The sequence below is a fragment of the Zingiber officinale genome, chromosome 1A (genome assembly GCF_018446385.1).
Source record: "Zingiber officinale cultivar Zhangliang chromosome 1A, Zo_v1.1, whole genome shotgun sequence".
NCBI lineage: Eukaryota > Viridiplantae > Streptophyta > Magnoliopsida > Zingiberales > Zingiberaceae > Zingiber > Zingiber officinale.
In genome coordinates, this window is record NC_055987.1 from 90610659 (window position 1) to 90624775 (window position 14117).

Consider the following 14117-nt stretch of genomic DNA (forward strand, 5'->3'; position numbering starts at 1 on the left):
AACGACCCCTTACCCTTAGCACGTTAGTTTAGTTTTCTTGTTTCTTGATTGTGCATGTTAGTATTCCAGTTTTTAGTTTTGTTACTGATTTAGGGAGCATGAACAGCCTGTGTTTTAAGTATACCATGTTGGTTTGCTCTGTTACTGCAATGAATAAGAACAGCTTTATTTGAACCATGTCGTTTATGTTGATACAGTCTGACCTGGATGTTGTTTTGCTGTTAACACTGATTTAAGTTTGTATCAGATATTTAACTCAGATTGATTACTAATCTAGGTTGATTTGGTTGACCTGATTGAAAAAGTCCTAACTGGGATGTTAGGCAGTTGGAAAGTCCTGGTGAGTGAAGCCAGGCAGATTGGAAATCCTGGTGAGTGAAGCCAGGTGAAAACCCTAGTGAGTGAAGCTAGGCGCAAGTCCTGGTGAGTGAAGCCAGGCAAGGGAAAATCCAGATGGATCAAGGGTGATCGGACATCTGGTGTTGAAAAGTCCAAGAAGGAAACTTGGCATGCGAAGTCAGAGAGGGCTCGGTGGCTCGTTCTCGGAGATGGAGTCGGAGAGGGCACGGTAGCTCGTTCTCCGGATTAGTCCGAGAGGGACCTAAGTGGACATTCCATGGCACATTGGATCGGTCGGTGAGACCGATCCAGGACACATGAATCGTGGATCGGCCGGCGACCGATCCGGAAATCGAAGTTCCATGGATCGGTCCGATGACCGATCGATGACACTCGAGCACATCGAGTGAAATCGATCGGCCCGCATCGATCGAAACACCCGAGCACATCGAGGTAACTGATCGGTGAGACCGATCGGAGAAGAGTCATAAGAGAAAAGGGGTGGATCGGCCGTGGACCGATCCACACTCAATCTGATCGGTCCCTGCGACCGATCAGGATGTTGCCTGATCGGTCCAAGGCACTGTGATCGGTCTGGTGACCGATCAACACACTCTGATTTGTTCGCTGTATCAGCGATTCCTTCACTGCTTTTGATATATCTCATTCATTTATGTGATATTATCCTCTGTGTTGTTAGCTTTTGAGTTTGCAGGTTAACAGGTATCATTCCAAGCCTAATTTCAAATTAAGTTCATAAGAGGAATGTGACAAATGGTCTTTCTGCTGGTTTCAGCGGCGCATGGTGCATTTCAGGCATCAACGGATACTGCTGGGATCCGCTTGACTCCTGGGATTGGTTCAAGCTCGAAGACGCCGGTGATGACTGCGATATCATTGGTGTGAGTTCAGAGAACCAGGTAAGGAGGAAGAGGGATTTGCGCAGTTTTGGACCAGATCGGTGACAGCAGAGATCAGGTTTGAGAAGCAATAGAAAACAGCGAGAGGAGAGAACAGAACAACAACAAGAAAGCTTGAAAGAAAAGTCTGTGCTGTTGTGCGAAGTTCTTGAGCTCTCGAGTGAACTGCGATCTCTGTTCTGCTACTGATCCTCGCGTGGTTGTAAGCATTTTTATTCTCCTTTGCCACCGAGCTTCTGTAAGTCTCGTGCTTTAACTTAGATATTTCTTGAGGCTTTGTGGGAAGGTTACTCCACCTAGAAGGAGGATCTTTAGCCGGAATTCTTCCGGGGTGCGATCTACCGAAGATCAAGGAGTCGTCCACCTTACGGACACGCCGAGGAGTAGGGGCAAGTTATCCCCGAACCTCGTAAATCTGTGTATCAGTGTTTGTGTGCTGGTTTTCGTTTTGTTTTAGTTTGCTTATTCCGCTGCGCTAACTAGTTTCTGTGTAGAACTCTCTGCTTAAGTTTTTAAAGAGGCTATTCACCCCCCCTCTAGCCATCTAAGATCCCAACAAGTGGTATCAGAGCAAGGGGCTCTTTGATTCGGATTAACACCCAAAAGAGCAAACAAGGATGGCTATGAAGGAAGGCTTTAGCACAAATCGACCACCCTACTTCGAAGGAGCAGATTTTCAATATTGGAAGGGCCGCATGGAGTATTACCTCAAGACCGACATTGCCATGTGGTTCTCAGTCAAGGAAGGTTTCACACCACCAAAGGATGAAGAAGGTAAGGAACTCGATTCGTCAAGGTGGTCTACCGAACAACTCCGCAAAGCACAAGCCGATGCCAAGGCCATGGTCACCTTGTAATGTGGAATCGCCAAGGTCCAACTCGTCAAGGTAGGTCCGTTCTCGAGTGCAAGAGACCTATGGAACAAACTCATTGAGCTCCAAAAGGGAACTCGAGATTCTCGGATTGCCAAGAGGGATCTATTCTTGAATCAACTCCAAAATCTAACCATGAAGGACAATGAAACGGTAAGTGAACTTCATGGGAGATTCAAGGAGATCATCAACGGTCTACACTCTGTGGACGAACGAGTGGAGAATCGCGATCTAGTAAGGTACGCTCTTAAATCTTTTCCTAGGAATGCCTTATGGTCATCTATGGTAGATGCCTACAAGGTATCCAAGGATCTTTCCATTATTAAACTAGATGAATTTTTCTGTGAGATGGAACTTCATGAGCTTGCTAACAAAGGTCAAAAAGAGAAGGGTATTGCTTTATTTGCAGGACCAAAGAGCAAGGAGGGAAGAAGGAAGAAGGAAAAGAAGAAGGAAAAGGAGATTTCCTCATCCACCTCTTCCTCCGAATCCAATGATGAAAGTGGATCATCATCAAGTGAGATGGCGAACTTCGTAAGAAGGATTATGAGAAGAAGCCGAAGATACAAAGGAAAAGGTAAAACTAATGATCAAAATTTTGATAAATCTAATGTTATATGTTATGAGTGTAGCAAGAAAGGACACATTCGGAGCGAGTGTCCGAAATTAAAGAGGAAAGAGGAACGAGCCAAAAAGAAGGAGGAAAGAGTCAAGAAGAAGAAGGCTCTCAAGGCCACTTGGGATGAGTCCTCATCAAGCTCATCGGAGGAAGAAAAGAAGATGGAAAAAAGCACACGACAATTAGCACTCATGGCAAGGGAGGTTTCGGACTCCGGAAGTGAGGGAGATTCGAGCGACGCTTCAACCGCGGCTTCATCATCATCGGATGATGAAGAGGTAACCTCTTCTCATATAGAAAAGTGTTATAAGACTATCACTCACTTATCTACATTGCTTAAAAAGTCAAAAACAGAAAATAAATTGTTAAAAGAAGAAGTAAAAACCTTAAGGACCCTTAGGGAAGATGAGGTCAATGACCTACATCTAGAAGTCCTTGAGGATGAGAACAAGGCTTTAAAGGGTGAGGTTGAGAAACTTAAGAAAATGCTTGAGAAGTTCTCAACTAGCTCTAAGACTCTAGACATGATTCTAAATGCCCAAAGGGCAGTCTACAACAAGGCCGGGCTAGGGTATCAACCCAAGGAGTCGAGTTTCATTTCTCTAATGTCTAGAACTCAAACTAGTAGATCACATGTTTCTAGGGCTCATGGAACTAGGAGAGGTATGACCAAGGCATGGGTTCCTAGGTCTTTCGTTGTAGAAGCATTAGGTTCCAAGATTTGGGTACCTAAAACCTCTATCTTCCGTGTCTTGTAGGCATTGGTCGAGGGGGAGCATCTATCAACTTGGTTTGTTGATAGTGGATGCTCCAAGCACATGACCGGGGACAAATCACTGTTTACAACCATTCAAAACAAAAGTAGAGGTAATGTGTCTTTTGGTAATAATGGTAGCCTTAAGGTTGTAGGAGTTGGAGACATTCATATATCCGAATGTTTCCATATCAAGAATGTCCTTCTAGTCAAGGGGATGACTTTTAATCTCCTAAGTGTCAGTCAATTGTGTGATACGGGTTACACAATTGAATTTCATTCAAGTCAATGTTTGGTTAAACACATTGACACACTTGACACGGTACTAGTAGGCACAAGGGTTGATAATATTTATCAAGTATCGTTTAAAAGTGCTACTAATGCTTTGATTAAGCGTTTCATGTCGCAAGAAGAAGAGTCTTGGCTATGGCATAGAAGGTTGGCACATGTAAACATAAAGAACATCCAGAAGTTGGCCAACCAAGGATTAGTACGAGACTTACCCAGCATCAAGTACCACAAGACCAAACTATGTGATGCATGTCAAAAGGGTAAGCAAACAAAAGGTGTTCATAAAGGTAAAAGCACTGTAAGTACATCTACTGCTTTAGATTTATTGCACATGGACCTATTTGATTACAGTAGTGTAATATCATTGAATGAAAGTAGATATTGCTTGGTAATCGTTGATGATTTTACTAGATACACATGGACTTTCTTCTTGAAACATAAGGACCAAACTATGGATATTTTTATCTCTTTTTGTAGAAGAACTGAAAATGAAAAATCGACAACAATTAAAACCATTAGAAGTGATCATGGTGGGGAATTTCAAAATCATAGGTTTTTAGAGTTTTGTCAAGAAAAGGGATATAGGCATGAGTTCTCTACTCCAAGGACCCCACAGCAAAATGAGGTTGTGGAGAGAAAGAACCGAGTCCTACAAGAGGCTGCACGAAGCATGCTCAATGAGTACTCACTACCGAGCTACTTATGGGCTGAAGCTGTGAATACAGCTTGCTATGTGCAAAATCGAGTTTTAATACATAGGTTTTTAGGAAAGACTCCCCATGAACTTTGGTTTGGGAAACCACTTACAATTAAACATCTTAGGGTGTTTGGTTGTAAGGTGTTTATCTTGAACACCAAGGATCATCTTGGGAAGTTCACGGCTAAGGCTGATCAAGGGATACTGGTCGGGTACTCTCTTACTAGCAAAGCCTATCGAGTCTACAACAATAGGACTAAATTGATTGAAGAGTCCTCTGATGTAGCTTTTGAAGAAATCCCTAACTTAAATGATCAACCAAGGGATGTAGGAGAAATTCAATTTGAACTTAGAAATCTAAGTTTGAATGATCAAAATGATGAACGAGTCGAAGTTGACTCTGATGTTGATGAGCAAAGGCAACAAAGAACTCAATCTGATCCTTTGCCTGATATTGAGTCCTTGCCTGTGCCGAGTGAGACCACTCATGAGGCACCGCCAACACCAAGGCAGTTTAGGTTAGCCACTAGTCATCCCCAAGACCAAATTGTGGGAGACATCCAACAAGGGGTTAGGACTAGGTCATTCTTTAGAAATGAGTCTAATGAAGTCGCATTGATTTCAGATATTGAACCAAAAATAGTTGATGAGGCATTACACGATCCTGATTGGATCTTAGCTATGCAAGATGAGTTAGGTCAATTTGGAAGGAGCCAAGTGTGGGACTTAGTTCCTAGACCTAAGAAGACCACCATTATTGAAACTAAATGGGTCTTCAAAAATAAGTTAAATCAAAAGGGAGAAGTTGTAAGAAACAAGGCAAGACTTGTAGCCAAGGGCTATAGTCAAGTCGAAGGTCTCGATTATGATGAGACCTATGCTCCCGTGGGCCGATTAGAGTCCATTCGTTTGATGCTAGCTTTTGCTGCACATAGAGGTTTCAAGCTCTATCAAATGGACGTTAAATCGGCTTTCTTAAACGGTCTCATCAAAGAAGAGGTCTATGTTGAGCAACCACCGGGGTTTGTGAGTACGGAAGCTCCAAACCACGTATACAAGCTCAAGAAAGCTCTTTATGGGCTTAAACAAGCACCTCGAGCATGGTACGAAAGGTTGTCAACTTACCTATTAGAAAAGGGCTTTGTAAGAGGCCAAATAGACCCAACACTATTTCTGCGTAGAGATGGTGAAAACATTTTTGTAGCCCAAGTGTATGTCGATGACATAATTTGTGGCTCAAATAACAAGGGCTATTTGAATGAATTCATTTCTCACATGGAAAGTGAGTTTGAGATGAGTCTAGTAGGAGAGTTGACATTCTTCCTCGGACTTGAAATCAAACAAACTCGAGATGGAATTTATGTCCATCAGACAAAATACACTCAAGAGATGCTTAGAAAATTCAATATGAGTGACTCTAAGGAAGTGTCCACTCCAATGGCTACAAACACTCGCCTTGACAATGATGAGAGTGGAAAACCAATTGATCTAATGCAATATAGAAGCATGATTGGTAGTCTTCTATATCTCACAGCTAGTCGACCAGACATACTTTTTGCTGTGGGCATGTGCGCTAGATATCAAGTCTGTGCCAAGGAATCTCATTTAATTGCCGTTAAGAGAATTCTGAGATACCTTAAAGGCACAATTAGAGTAGGTCTTTGGTACCCACGTACTGAGTCTTTTGACTTGATAGGTTATACCGACTCCGATTATGCTGGGTGCAAATTGGATCGAAAAAGTACTAGTGGGGGCTACCAATTTTTAGGTTCATCTTTAGTTAGTTGGTCGAGTCGGAAGCAACATTGTGTTGCTCTCTCCACGACCGAGGCCGAATATATTGCCATGGGAGAGAGTGTATCACAGTTGTTGTGGATGATGCACACCCTAGAGGATTATGGACTTTCTTATAAGGGTGTACAAGTGCTATGTGACAACATTAGCACGATCAACCTAACTAAAAATCCAGTCCATCATTCGAGGACCAAACACATTGAAGTGCGTCATCACTTCATAAGAGATCACGTAGCTAGGGGAGACATTGCACTCACATATGTTGAGTCAAAGTCAAATATAGCTGATATTTTCACCAAACCCCTTCCGGAGAATGAATTTAGTCATTTAAGGAGGGAGTTGGGAATGTGTTTGGCTCCTTAGGTCCTTAGGACTTCATAATGATCAATAAGGACAAATTAAAATGACAAGAGAAATTGGGAATGATTTTGGACAACTTGGGAACATCTCACACAAATTATAAGGTTTAACAAAATATTTTTGTTTGCTAGAAATGGGGTGAGATGCTAGGATCAACCAAATTATTCAAAATGTATCATGCATCCCTTGAATAATTAGGTTGAAGAGATATAGATTGAGAATGGGGAAGACCTTTACACAATTCATGTGTAATTGGTTCCCAGATCTTACTCATATATTCCAACCAAGGAATCTTGGTTGGACCTATGTCTAGAAATTCTCTAACCTTGTTGTGTTGATTGATACCATTGCTTGATACCTTCCTGTTTGAATTTAGGACAAGTTAGTAAAAAAAAAATATATTTTTTGACAAACTTGGAACTACTCATAACAAGGAGATATTTTGAACCGATAGCCTGGGTACTTGTTTCACTATAAATCATAGTTTCAACAAACAAGCAAACAAAGTAAACTTATTCAGCACATCTGTTATGATGTGTCTGAAAAAGGTTCGAGCCCTAATAATTCCAAACCATTAGAGCTCATCATTAGAAAATATTCATTGGTATCACTGAATCTATTCTATGGGCTCTCCGGATCCTAGGTTCTGAACTTGGAAGCTGTTAAACCAAAATTTCAGAGCTTTTGATAAGAATTTCAGAGGCTGAAATCGCTGACAATCAGACACTGATCGGTCCAGGGACCGATCAGGATGATATCTGATCGGTCTCTATGACCAATCAGGGGCGTATGCTCAGTTATTGATCGACCTCTGATCGGTCCAGGGACCGATCAGGAGGCTCCCTGATCGGTCTCCACGACCGATCAGGAGGATATGGCACGCGAGGCTCCCTGATCTGTCTCAACGACCGATCCGGGAATGCCCTGACCGATCAGGACGTTCCCTGATCGGTCAGGGTTTCTCCTGATCGGACAGCCGTCCGATCTTCTGATCTTCTGACCCTCTTTTAACTTCTTCCCATCCCTCACTCTCTCATTTCACACCGAAACCCTAGCCGAACCCCTCCTCAGTCCCGACTCTTCTCTTCATCCTCTCCGAAAACCTCAAATGGCGCCCAGGTAACTCTCCTTCTTCCCGAGATTTGTTCATTCTTAGCATTTTAGCTTCTTTTCATAGTTTCTCTATGTGTGCTGTCTCGGTTCTCTCTGTGTGGCTCCCGTGGACTCCCATTTGCCCTGACCGTGTCCAAATCTTTATCTATTTAGGAAGAAAGCAGCCGGTGAGGGTTCTTCTAAGTCCCCAGCTGAGAAATCCAAGTCCCATGCACCCTCTCGACCCCAACCAGCTAGTTCCAGTAGATTCCCAAACCGCCAGTTTGAGCAAGCATTTCAACAGAGGACATTCAAGCTGCTTCCATGTCGATCTGTGGATCGAAAGTGGATGGATGAATTTTGTCCCTCTGTATCCGAAACCCTAGCCTATTATAAGCTTGATTCAGTAGTCTACCTAGAAAGGGACATCAATCTTGACCTAATATCTGAATTCTATAACAACCTTCATCAAAACCATGATGGTGTTTATAACACTCGAGTCGCTAAAAGAAGTATCGATTTCTCCATCAGAGAATTCTTTGGGTATCTAGGTTGCCGTATGTGTTCAGGAGATCCTTTTCCCTTGTATCCTGATTTACCAGAGTCACTACCTCCTCCACTTGATGTATCACCTGACGATATTTATGAGTACTTCTTCAGGCAACCTAGACCGGATGGACTAGATGAGCTAGATGTTGACTTCCCTACTTTTGCAGCCTTGAGATTATCTCCTCAAGACTACATTCTTTTTAAGATTGTCACGAACTGCCTTCTACCTATCACATCTAAACCATTATCTGAGATCCGACCATATCATTGTCTTATGCTTTATGGTTTGCGTCGACGTCTCGATTTTGAAATCATGTCGAGCATCTACTCCTCGATCATATCATATTCTAAGCCTAGCGGCTCCACTATTTATATGCCTTATGGGCATATAATTACTGATTGGCTCGAGAGCCTTCAGGTTGATGTCTCTAAGGGTAGATTAGTCAAAATGGTCAGGCAGGATTGCCGACTTGGGAAACGGGCGTTTTCCAAGTCTGGCATCATAGGGCAAACTGGGGATGTTCGGTGGAAGGATGGGAGAGCACTGGGTGAGTTACCACGGGGACCTCCACGACAGGTTGCTCCTGTTGCTGCTCCTCCTGCTGCTGACGATGGAGAGGCCGATATCTGCTGAGCTGGATGGCCTGCGTATTCGGATAGACCAGCGCTACGATGACCTGCGCGGGCAGATTGACCAGCGCTTCGATGATATGCGCAGTCAGCAGGTGGTGACACAGCAGTTGCTACTCGGATGGATGGCGCGCTACCCGCCTCCGCAGTCTTACCCAGGCTATCCATCCTCCAGCGTGCCGCCTCAGGATTTCACCCCTCCTGCCGATGATGGTGATGTTCCTCAGTGTGAGGATATTGATTGATACAGTTTGTTTGTTGACTGTATGTATTTTGGATGTTATTTGTTAGTCTTTATGTCTGACCTGGATGTTTGCACTTCTGATGCTACTCAGTTTTATATTTGCTTGCTCTTTATTATGTTTCATTTTCTATCCGTTATTAATATGCTGTTCACTTGCATGTCTTGTTTGTCCTTTATTTCCTTATTACTGTCTTATAATACACTTAGAGGGAATTCTAAGTGCTTTAAGAAACAGACAGTAAGGGTTAAGGGGGAGTTCTTTAAGTTATCTTACCTTATTCGCACCTTTTCGGTGTTTGACAAAGGGGGAGAGGATACCTAAGTTTAGAAATGTATGAAAGCTTGATTTTAGGGGAGAGGATAACGGGAAGGATCTTGATTCCCGTCATTGACTTGGTGGTGTATCCGTCTTAGGGGGAGGATCCTGATTTCCCTAAAACTATGGGTATATGAGCATTTCTGATCTAAACTTAAATCGTGTTGTCAAACAATAAAAAGGGGGAGATTGTTGATACAGTCTGACCTGGATGTTGTTTCGCTGTTGACACTGATTTAAGTTTGTATCAGATATTTAACTCAGATTAATTACTAATCTAGGTTGATTTGGTTGACCTGATTGAAAAAGTCCTAACTGGGATGTTAGGCAGTTGGAAAGTCCTGGTGAGTGAGATTGGAAATCCTGGTGAGTGAAGCCAGGTGAAAACCCTAGTGAGTGAAGCTAGGCGCAAGTCCTAGTGAGTGAAGCCAGGCAAGGGAAAATCCAGATGGATCAAGGGTGATCGGACATCTGGTGTTGAAAAGTCCAAGAAGGAAACTTGGCATGCGAAGTCAGAGAGGGCTCGGTAGCTCGTTCTCTGGACCTGATGGAGTCGGAGAGGGCACGGTAGCTCATTCTCCGGATTAGGTCAGAGGGACCTAAGTGGACATTCCATGGCACATTGGATCGGTCGGTAGACCGATCCAGTGACACATGAATCAGTGGATCGGTCGGCAGACCGATCCAGTGAAACTGAGTTCCATGGATCGGTCTGATGACCGATCAGATGACACTGAGTGAAATCTGATCGGTCTGCAGACCGATCAGAAAACACTCAGTAGCACACTGAGTGCAATCTGATCGGTCAGGGAGACCGATCAGGAGAAGAGTCTGCATAAGAGAAAAAGGGGTGGATCGGTCTGTGGACCGATCCACACTCAATCTGATCGGTCCCTGCGACCGATCAGAATGGCCTCAGACCGATCAGGCTGTTGCCTGATCGGTCCAGGGCACTGTGATCGGTTTGGTGACCGATCTACACACTCTGATTTGTTCGCTGTATCAGCGATTCCTTCACTGCTTTTGATATACCTCATTCATTTATGTGATATAATCCTCTGTGCTGTTAGCTTTTGAGTTTGCAGGTTAACAGGTATCATTCCAAGTCTAATTTCAAATTAAGTTCATAAGAGGAATGCGACAAAAGGTCTTTCTGCTGGCTTCAGCGGCGCATGGTGCATTTCAGGCATCAACGGATACTGCTGGGATCTGGCTGCGATCTGCTTGACTCCTGGGGATTGGTTCGAGCTCAGAAGACGCCAGTGATGACTGCGATATCATTGGTGTGAGTTCAGAGAACCAGGTAAGGAGGAAGAGGGATTGGATGCAGCGCTGATTTGCGCAGTTTTGGACCAGATCGGTGACAGCAGAGATTAGGTTTGAGAAGCAATAGAAAACAGCGAGAGGAGAGAACAGAACAACAACAAGAAAGCTTGAAAGAAAAGTCTGTGCTGTTGTGCGAAGTTCTTGAGCTCTCGAGTGAACTACGATCTCTGTTCTGCTACTGATCCTCGCGTGGTTGTAAGCATTTTTATTCTCCTTTGCCACCGAGCTTCTGTAAGTCTCGTGCTTTAACTTAGATATTTCTTGAGGCTTTGTGGGAAGGTTACTCCACCTAGAAGGAGGATCTTTAGCCGGAATTCTTCTGGGGTGCGATCTACCGAAGATCAAGGAGTCGTCCACCTTACGGACACGCCGAGGAGTAGGGGCAAGTTATCCCCGAACCTCGTAAATCTGTGTATCAGTGTTTGTGTGCTGGTTTTCGTTTTGTTTTAGTTTGCTTATTCCGCTGCGCTAACCAGTTTCTGTGTAGAACTCTCTGCTTAAGTTTTTAAAGAGGCTATTCACCCCCCCTCTAGCCATCTAAGATCCCAACAGTTTAGACCTTTTTTTTGCTTTCCAATTAGCACGGACAGCCTTACCTACGCTCCAGCATGCAGTTTTAGATGTTCCTTTAGCACCAGTTTGCTTGTTTTTAGTTCGTGTTGAGTGATTGAGCATGAACAGATCACATATTTGAGTAGTTATAAGTAAGAAAAGACCAAGGATTCAATTTAATCCCAAATTTCAGAATTTGAGATCAAACATACACCAAGTGTTTGAAAAAAATGCCGAGACACTTCATTTTATGAGTATTTAAAGATAATATGTATTTTATTTGAAAAGGCTAGTACCCGACTTCCGAGGATTCCCGCCTCCACCCGCATGATACCCTCCACATCGGTTCATTCAAGTGCACAGATTTTAGTCGCTTTATTCCATGTGGTTTGGTAGACTGCCTGTTACCATCCAGTATAGCATACAGATTTCAGTTCCTTGATGCAGATTTCGAGCAGATTTCATTACAGGCCAGTATTATCCCTTGCCACCAAAGGCGCATAAACAGCATAAGCTCAGTGCGAGAAGGATGTGTGATGACTGGACCATGAAGTTGGGACCTTGCCAAAGAATTTATTAAGATTAAATTTGTCGACATTTTGGAATCGGATTTTATTTCATGCTGCTAGAGCATCGATATTTTCCATTGTTAGCTAAGCAGTTGCCCGAATTTTGATATGATACAGTCATTAGTAGTTAAAGGGGGTTAAGTGTTATTATCTTTAGAGTAAGCAATATCAATTAAGTAGAATGAGTAGTTAAGTAGCGTCCTAAGGGTGGACGCTACTTAACTACTCATTCTACTTAACTGATATTGCTTACTCTAAAGATAGTAACACTTAACCCCCTTTAACTGCTCCGGAAAATAAGAACAGAACATGTAACTTACAACAACTAATGCATGCAATTCAAGTGTAATGACTGTATCATATAAAAATTTCTAAGCAACCTTAGCTAACAATAAGGAAAATAGTTAACCCATCAATGAATCCCCTAGTAGCACGAAATAGAAAATCCGATTCCAAAATTTTCTTATCAAGTTAAATAAGGAATTAATCTTAATAAATTCTTTAGCAAGGTCCCAAGGCTTCCATAGTCCAGACATCACACATCCATCCCGCACCTCCATGTCGCCTTCCTTCACTGTAGCTTTCCTTTTCCTTTATCTGCAGTAAGAGGAAATGCAACTATAAGCGGATGCTTAGTAAGCGCTATCTAACTCGCAAAACTCGGATATGCATGTGTACAAAAGGGAATCTAGAAACTGAATGCTTTAAAAGAAAAGCTGCTCATGCTCATCTAATAGCAAAGGAACCGAAATCAAAGAAATCAATACTACAAAGCTAAAGGACCGACTAGTCATACCTATCAAGCTAACAGAGGAATCAAAACAGACTGAAATGCTAAACATGTAAGGCTGCTCATGCTTGCAAATAGCAGTAAGAAAGTCTAAACCGCATGCTAGAATAAAAGAGCTAAACTTGCTGGTTTTTAAACCTATGTGAAGTTTATTTTATTTATTCCCAAACTTATACTATAATACTTCAAAATAATAATCTCTTGGGCCCAGGCTTAGTATCATTGCGCACTCCCTAATAGGAACTGAGGTAGCGAGCCACCAGTCCTACGAGAGTAAAGACCTTGGTCTTACCAGGGCCAAGACCTCGGAATTGGTCACTTGAATTTATTTAACGACAACCTCGGGAGTCGGGTACTAGCCTTTTCAAATAAAATACATATTATCTTTAAATACTCCTAAAATGAAGTGCCTCGACATTTCTTCAAACACTTGGTGTATGTTTGATCTCAAATTCTGAAATTTGGGATTAAATTGAATCCTTGGTCTTTTCTTACTTATAACTACTCAAATATGTGATCTGTTCATGCTCAATCACTCAACACGAACTAAAAACAAGCAAATTGGGATGCTAAAGGAACATCTAAAACTGCATGCTGGAGAGTAGGTAAGGTTGTCCGTGCTAATTGGAAAGCAAAAAAGGTCTAAACGACATGGTTCAAATAAAGTTGTTCTTATTCATTGCAGTAACAGAGCAAACCAATATGGTATACTTAAAACACAGGCTGTTCATGCTCCCTAAATCAGTAACAAAACTAAAAATTGAAATACTAACATGCACAATCAAGAAGCAAGAAAACTCAACTAACATGCTAAGGGTAAGGGGTCGTTCGTACCCCATAAATAGCAAAAGAAAATCTAAACTTACTGAAATTAGACTTCTATTAATTGTCTGTTGAAAAACTCAAACTAAAGAAGGAAACAAAGATCCGAAAACTACTCCTACTGCAGGTGAGAGCACTTACCTATGTGTTCTTGAACTTATAGCTGAGAGGAGAAGCTTCTAGGGTTTTAGAGGCTTAAAATCTCGGCCTCTTCTTTGTGCCTACGGGTTCTCCTCGACGAGAGGGTCTCGAATTTGTGAAGACCTCACGGAATTACCCCTTGGCCGGCCGCCGGAGACAAAGCCCTAGCTTCGGCTTCGTTTTCGCCCGAGCAGCGCCGTCACACGCGAGAGAGGGGAGGATGAGAGGGTTTTGGTCATGGTGAAATAACCCGATTCCTTTTTATACTAATGAGTATTCTCGGTTTTGGTTATTACTTAAATTTATTTTGCCATCACTTTGATCACAAAACACTGCTTGAGCGCTTGGCTATCGCGCTTCGCTTAAGTCTTGGATCGGGTCGAAGGTCGCGGGTTCGAATCTCAGCCGAACCACTTTATTTTTTTGCAACTTCTTTCTTT